Source organism: Zalophus californianus, chromosome 2 (assembly GCF_009762305.2).
Source record: "Zalophus californianus isolate mZalCal1 chromosome 2, mZalCal1.pri.v2, whole genome shotgun sequence".
Taxonomy (NCBI): domain Eukaryota; kingdom Metazoa; phylum Chordata; class Mammalia; order Carnivora; family Otariidae; genus Zalophus; species Zalophus californianus.
Window position 1 is genome coordinate 149,314,078 of NC_045596.1, and position 8,910 is coordinate 149,322,987.

Below are 8,910 nucleotides of genomic sequence, written 5' to 3' on the forward strand. Positions count from 1 at the left end.
TGAAATGTACCCATGAAATCAGGAGAATATATCTAAAAGGGATAATTCGTTCTCCAGAGTAATAAAATGCTGTATTTGAAACTAGGGCAGCAAATACAAACTGAATAAATGCACAAATAAAAATGCAGAGGGTTATTAGAAAAACAACAACAACAAAAACACAACAGTTAATCCAGAATCCAAATAAGCAGATAATACAAAGAGCCAGAAGTTGTATCTTAACCCTGTGTCATGATGATATTGATAAGTATGCTGTCAGTATACTGGAGAGTCCCCAGATTTCTTGGGATTTACCAAATCAAAATTAAATTAAATTGAACTCTTTAACAAGTAGTGAGAAGCATTTCTTTCTTAAGAAGTTCCAAAAGTCTATTTTTTTTTGAAAGTTGGTAATTCATGTCACAAATACTTTTCAATAAACCAGAATATCAGTTCTAGAAGCTATCTCATCTTTGTTTTTTTAAAGGTTACAGTAACCAGGGGTGCCTTGGGTGGCTCAGTGGGTTAAGCGTCAGACTCTTGGTTTTGGCTCAGGTCATGATCTCAGGGTCCTGGGATCAGAGCCCTGAATCAAGCTCTGCGCTCAGCACGGAGTCTGCTTGAGATTCTCTCTCCCTCTCCCTCTGTCCCTCTGGTTCCTTCCTTTTCTCTCTCTCTCTAAAAAAAAATAAATAAATCTTTTTTAAAAAAACAAAAGGTTACAGTAACTGTAACAATATTTACCCATCTCCAGGAAGATCATTGTTTTCTTTTTAATATTAGGCACTTTTTCTTTCCATTATAGCAGAAACAGTTATTTCTAAACAGGGGAAGGAAATTACTTGTATGAACACTTGCCTCTTCTCAGGAGATTAGGCAGATGTCCATCACAATTTCAAAGGAAACAGCACGTTTTCTGGCCTTTTGGCCACCTTTGCATCTTGCTCCATAGAAATAGCATCTGCTCAGTTGTTTCTAGATTGCTGAAGAATGTGCTTACACTAAGTCTTAGATGAGCAAAGCCTCTTCTGCTCTCTCCCAGTGGGAGACAAGTTAGCAGCCCTTAATGCTTTGATGCTTGATTAGACAATTGCTGTGATATTGAACTGGGGCCAGGAGAACCATCACACTCCTAGAAAAGGACTGAATATGGAAAACATCCTGTTTAGTGTAGTGTGGTGAAAAGAGCCTAGGGCCTTTGAGATGTCTAAGCTTGTTTTCAGGGCCTGCTCTGTCACAGAAAATTGTGTGACCATCCATCAAATAGGATGTCTCACCTAGATGAAAAATCTGAAAGAAAAATGAGATGTGACATAGAGATAAGGAAAGATCTTTAAGATGTAAATTACTCTATAAATACTAACTGCCCCACAGGAATCCCATGGAAACTTATCCTTCACAAGAAGCTTTTTGAAAATGCCTTAGAGGGCGCCCGGGTGGCTCAGTTGGTTAAGCGACTGCCTTCAGCTCAGGTCATGATCCTGGAGTCCCAGGATCGAGTCCTACATCAGGCTCCCCGCTCAGCGGCGAGTCTGCTTCTCCCTCTGACCCTCCCCCCTCTCATGTGTTCTCTCTCTCTCTCATTCTCCTCTCAAATAAATAAATAAAATCTTTTAAAAAAATGCCTTAGAAAATCCACACTTTCCAAATGAGTTTTCCTTCATCCACTCCACTTTCCCCTAGATAAATCTTTTAATTGATTTGCCTTAAAGGTCTAGACACATTCACTGTCTGACCCTTCTCTCTCTGTATTTCACATATTCTCCCTTCTCCTTTCACCTGCCACTAATATATTCCAGACACTATAATGACCTGAGACACGCCCATTTAGTCAGAACATTATAGATGCTGACCTTAATTCAGTTCCAGTATTTCACAATAATTATAATCATTCTTTTTTGTCAGTGTAAGAATTCTTTAAAGTATAAGAACATTCAGCTCCCAATTACTCACTGCCCTATTAAACCTAAATAAATAGTTGTCAACTAGGTTTCCTTTCTTAGTGACAGTTAAAGTTTTATAAGACATATGGTCTCATTAGGCTGAGATACTAAAAGACATCTATCTTTTTCCTAACTAATTGACAGTTCAGCATTTTTTTATGAAACATCATAATAGATGCAGCCAGAGATTCAGCATGGAAACTTCTTGCCTGAATTAATACCGATGATAAGTTTTCACAGTTGAATTCTAAAGAATGGGGTTCTCAAGGATTATATTGGGCCAAACATAGGAAATCAGACAACTGTTACCAACATTGCTCTACTTAAACATGTCCACTCATTTATTTCTTATTTTTCATTTAAACAGATTATATTGAATACATCCCAAAGTCTCAGAGCCTCAATAAAAAGGTAGACAAAATATTGTAGAAAGACATCCAAAGTGTAATTGCATCATTTATGACCTTGGAAGAAGCCTACCTTGGGCTTTTCAGGGAACCGAGACCACTGCTTCCTCCATCAGGGTTTCCATTCAACGGCAGAATGATAGCCTCCCTAAAGAGCTCTTTCACTACTTTGATTTCTTTCTGTCACTGCCTCTCCCAGGCAGGAGTCACGCTCCCTCCTCCTGACTGTTAGGGTTATATCTTTGAATGCCACAAAGTTTTATCTGTAGAATCCATATATCCTGGGAGAATTTCTCTAATAGGTACCCGGTGGGGACAGGAGGTGAGAAAAAGAAAAAAGAAAGGAGCTGGTATATAAAAAATTATCTCTTTCGCAGGAGATTAGGTTCAGATTAAGTTATATCTAGACTTAATGAACATGAAGATTTCAGTTCACTCAAACTGACAGAACCTTCCACTGTCCCATTTTTAGTATGCTAATAACTGATCAAATTATCTTTTTGGAAAACAAAGAAGCATTTGCAGTTTAATAAGACAATTTTGCTGTGTTTGTGGAATTTCCAGATAGTTAATCACGCTTAGACTTAGCTATGGTCTTTTAAATATTGTATGCACAATAACATGAAATGAGCAGAAGGCAGCTAATCCAGCCAGCCAATTAACTCTACCCAGATGCTACACTTTTGCACTGAAAACTACTTTGAAAAGAATTAAAACAGAAATGTCAAACCAGGGAACAATATTTTGTGGAAGATGATGTACAGAATAAAATCCATGTTGGATTACTTAAACTTGAACCATTTGTATTTAATACAATATTTATATTAGCATAATATTCAGTCAGACAAAAGATTTTTTGTCTAAACTATCTGTTGTTTTGCCCTGAAGTGTAAACACAGGTAAAATCATTTGAACTTCCAAAATATTATTTATCTTTATTCTATCAAGCTATAAAACACGTTATATGCTTCCCAAATATTATTTCTCTGTTTCATCAAATTAGAAATGTATCCTATCACTTGTGCTTGCTTGAACATTCTTACCTCCCAGTATGATCAGTATTATCCCGTCAAACTAAAATATGCCTTCCATTTCATTTGAAGTACATTTGCTCCTTGATAATTCCAATCTTCATTTTTTTAAAAAGATTTTATTTATTTATTTGACAGATACAGGCATAGCGAGAGAGGGAACACAAGCAGGGGGAGTGGGAGAGGGAAAAGCAGGCTTCCGGCAGAGCAGGGAGCCTGATGCGGGGCTCGATCCCAGGACCCTGGGACCATGACCTGAGCCGAAGGCAGACCCTTAACGACTAAGCCACCCAGGTGCCCCGCTCCTTGATAATTCCAATCTTCATATTATTTTATATTAATAAGCAGACAGGAAAAGGAAGAGATCTTTTCAAATGACTTATAGTCAGGAAAACACACCCTTTTTACCTAAGGAACAATATAAACACACCCAACTTCCCAAACAGGTCATATCTCCTCTATATGTCTTGCAGTTACAACAGCGAATATTCAATAAATAGTTTTTGAATTAAAGAACAAAAAGAAAAATGTTAATAAATATTACATCTGTAACTTTATACATCTATTAACAATTACGTTTTAAATCATGATTAATTAAATAAGAAAATATTCATAATTAAGCATTAATTAAACAAAGCAACATGGATAAATCTAGGGACCCAAAACCTCAAGTTGGGACAAAAACACAAAACAAATACAACCAAATACAACCAAATACTCTTTGTCTGTGTTCCTCTTACAAATATGCACACACACATACACACATACCCACACACACACTCACATACATTACATACACTGTGCAAGGAAGAAAAGAGAGAGACAAGGATCAATTAAGAAGAAATAATATCACAGCTTTAAAAATCACTTTAACTGGGAATAAGATTAAAGTGATTTTTATTTTTTCTCCTCATAGTTGTTTTCTGAGGTTAGTGAGTAAGGACTGTTTGAAAGAGACAACATTTCAGGTAGCAGAAATGTCTTGTTTTAATTTTAGTTGTGGTTACAATAAAGTATAAATTTTTCATAACTCACACTATGCTTTTAAATGGGTGCATTTTATACAAGTTATACATCAATACAAATGATATCCTAAAAAGATAATCTAACAAAAAAGAATTGAGCAGACACTTCAAAAAATGAAGGTATTCAAGTATCTAATAATTACATGAAAAAGGCTCAATGTCATTAATCATGAGAAAGAGACACATTAAACCTACAATAACATATTGTCACTCATCCATACACATGGGTAAAAGTGTATGGATGTAAGTAATAACCAACTTAATATTGGTTAATTGAGCAGCTGAACTTTTGTATATTCCTAGGAGGATTAGAAAAAATGTCAAACACCTTGGAGAACTGTTCGGCAGTTTCTTATTATATTAACATCAAACTACCCTGTGATTGAGCAATTTCACTCCTACATATTCCCAAAAGAAATATAAAAATAAGCCCACAAAAAAAAGATTGTTTAAAGAATATTTATAGATCCAACTATTCAAAGCGTCCAAGAATCTGAAGAATGAATAGAAAATTGTGGTATATTCACAAAATGGCACATTTTTCACCAATAAGAATCCTGCTGTACATAACAAGCTGGGTGAATCTCAAAGCATTTTAAAAGAACAGGTAAAACTAATCTGTAGTGATTGAAATTGAACAGTGGCTGCCTCCGGGTGGTGGGAATTGACTGGAATTGACATTAGGAATTTTCCGGGGTGATGGAAATATTTATCTTGGTTGGGATGGTAGTTATTCAGAAGTAAACATTCGTTGAAATATCAGATCTTTCACTTGAGATCTGTTCATTCATATCATCTAACAGAAATTTTAACTCAGTAGGAAAATACACATGTTCTGTATTAAAAAATATTTTTTAAAAAACTGAATAAATAAAAGATGTAACAAATGGACAGGAATACCATGTCCTTGTTAAAGAAGATCAAAGTTCATAAAGATAGCGATTAGCTGTAAATAAAGTTTACACATACAGTAGACTAGCCCTACTGGATATTTTAAAGTATTATTCTTTAATAATTAAAGCAAACATGATATCAGCCACATGAATAAAAAGTCAGATTAATGGATCATGATGGAAAGTCTCAAAAAAGGCACAAAATATATGTAAGAACTTAGGATAATAATAATATTACCATTTAAAATGAATAAGGGAAAAATGGACTTTTTAATAAATAGTGTTGCAACAACTAGCCAGCTGGAAAAATAAATTTCGATTTACATCTCATAACTTATAGCAGAATAAATCCCAGCTTGTTTACAGATTTAATGTAACATATGAAAATATAAAAGCACTAGAACAAATCATAAAACAATTACTCTATAACCTCAAATTAGGGAAAACTTCTAAAATGACATAAAACATAAAAGTTACAATAGAAAATGCTAAATTTAAGTTAAAAATATATATTATGTTTATACAGAATTTAAAAATAATCAAAAGAAAAATGGCAAGTGAGAATAGATGGAGTAAGGGGAGAATTATTTACAAAACATATAGTTCACCAGAAAAAAAGTGAATACAGAAAGCTTTTATACAGAAAAAATACTCTCATAATAAGATAAACTTAAAACCAAATTGCAATATTATTTTTCACTCAGAGTGAGTGTCTCAATTTTGATAGCACACCAGTAGAGGTTTTGGTAAAAGACATTCTCATACATGAATAGAAAGAATATAAATTGGTACAACCCTATCAAAGACATTATAGCAACATCCATCACAATTGTAGAGGTGATCAACTTTTGACCTGGCACTATCACTTCCAGGAATTATCTTGAAGATATAATCACATATATGTAAAGTGGTGTATATGCAAGTTATACTTGGTTCCTGGTGCAATATTCTTCCAAAGCTTTTTTTTTTTTTTTTGTCTTACACTCAATTTTATCTAAGATGTATGGAGGGGAAGCCAGTTCAGAAGAGACACTTTTTGGGGGAGGGGGGGTTAATTTTTTATTGTTATGTTAATCACCATATATTACATCATTTGTTTTGGTGTAGTGTTCCATGATTCATTGTTTGTTCATAACACCCAGTGCTCCATGCAGAATGTGCCCTCTTTAATACCCATCACCAGGCTAACCCATCCCCCTACCCTCCTCCCCTCTAGAAACCTCAGTGTAAGACTGTTGAATCACAGATCTGTAATTCTGAAACAAATAATGCAACATATTTTAAGAAAAAAGAAAAAGAAGAAGATAGCAGGAGAGGAAGAATGAAGGGGAGTAAGTCAGAGGGGGAGAGGAACCAGGAGAGATGATGGACTCAGAAGAGACACTTTTAACCTGTCCTTCTTCTGCCTATTCTGGAGCCAAGTAAAAGAAGACTGTGTTCACTATCCTATAGGATAATTAAGCTTCCTTGGTATTCACCCACTGGGAAATAAAGGATATGTATCTTAAAAATACTATCTATTATCTATTTAATATTAATATTACCGTCTTATGGATACAGTACTTTAAAGATACTACATTGCATGGAGCACTGGGTGTTACATGGAAACAATGAATCATGGAACACTACATCAAAAACTAATGATGTACTGTATGGTGACTAACATAACATAATAAAATAAAATTAAATTTAAAAAGTAAAATAAAGTTATTCTATGGTTTTAGTTACATAATTTCATATGCCTCTTAATATAAACCTATGAAACAATAGTATATATAGCACAGATGAGTAAATGGAGGGTCAGAAAGTAGAAATGAATTATCTAAAGATACAAAACTAAGTAAACAACCTTAGAATTGAAGTATGTTTTTTGATTCAAAGTCAGGAGATATTTCTCCACAAGGTTCACGACAATGATCCCAAATACATTTCAACCTGTCATCTGATCAAATAAACATACTTATATGTTGCCAAAAATAATAGATTGATTTTTTTATGTGCCCTCTTTAATACCTATCACCAGGCTAACCCATCCCCCCACCCCCCTCCCCTCTAGAACCCTCAGTTTGTTTTTCAGAGTCCATTGTCTCTCATGGTTCGTCTCCCCCTCCAACTTACTCCCCTTCATTCCTCCCCTCCTGCTATCTTCTTCTTCTTTTTTTTTTTCTTAACATATATTGCATTATTTGTTTCAGAGGTACAGATCTGTGATTCAACAGTCTTGCAAAATTCACAGCGCTCACCATAGCAATACCCTCCCCAATGTCTATCACCCAGCCACCCCAACCCTCCCACCCCCCACCACTCCAGCAACCCTCAGTTTGTTTCCTGAGATTAAGAATTCCTCATATCAGTGAGGTCATATGATACATGTCTTTCTCTGATTGACTTATTTCGCTCAGCATAACACCCTCCAGTTCCATCCACGTCGTTGCAAATGGCAACATCTCATTCCTTTTGATGGTTGATCTTAAGCAGAAAAAGTAACTGATGGTTATTTTTTAAACTTTTCCAATAATTATTTATCATGAAACCTGCTATCACAGGGACTTTATTAAATATTATATTTCATTAAACTTCTTCGTTGCGACATATAAATAATTCAATCCATTTTATGTAAAACAAAGTTCAATTTGAAAAATGCTTCTCTCCCTGTGCCTACCATAATACTGTCGAATACTCCCAAAGAAAGAGGTGATAAGGTAGTTTGATTTCTGGTATACTCTACATCTGTATTATCTAAGCAGCACATGAAATGTGAAGAATGTGTGGGGAAGGTATCATGAGGAAACACAGAGGCAATCACATGGGCTTAGTGCTCAAGTGCTTACTACGGAGAAAGTATTTTTGCTTGTTTTTGAATTTACTTAAAGGTCAATGTTATCGACAACTTTAATTTTTTTTTTAAGTCAGGAACAAACACTTCTAGTTTCCCTATCAGAGTGCATTTCACAGTAACAAACCGGCATTCATTAATCTTATGTTTTAAAAATGTCCTTTCTGGATAGGGTGGCCGGGTGATGGACATTGGGGAGGGTATGTGCTATGGTGAGCGCTGTGGAATTGTGTAAGACTGATGAATCATGGACCTGTATCCCTGAAACAAATAATACATTATATGTTAATAAAATAAAATAAAATAAAAAATAAAATGTCCTTTCTGGCCCTTTTTCTAAGGGTATAGTACTGCAGAGGGTAATTGTAGTTGAAGTAGGCAGATTTAATGCAATAAAATAAAAAAGGCCTCAATATTTTGTTATAAATCTTCAGTCTCAGAATCTCTTGGAAGTACTGTTCCTCCTTTTGTTGTCAATAATAGTCATTTTATTTCCCATAATTTCCTGTGAACACCTGATGGATTAAACTAAAAGGGTTTAAAAAATATTCTGCACTTCAATTACTATTTCTCAATTCCTTGGTATAAAATGAAACCCTAACTTAAGAATCATAAATTTAATAACTTCAGGGTATTCCAAAATTCCACACAGGAAAAAAAAAACAAAAAGTGTGCATTGCCTCCTGAAAGCCAAGCAGGGCCTCTTAATGATCTGATTAGATAAAGCCAAGGGTTCAATTTCCAAAAACCAAGTTAGTTATACTAGGGTTTATGCCAAACCTTTTAATCTTCACAG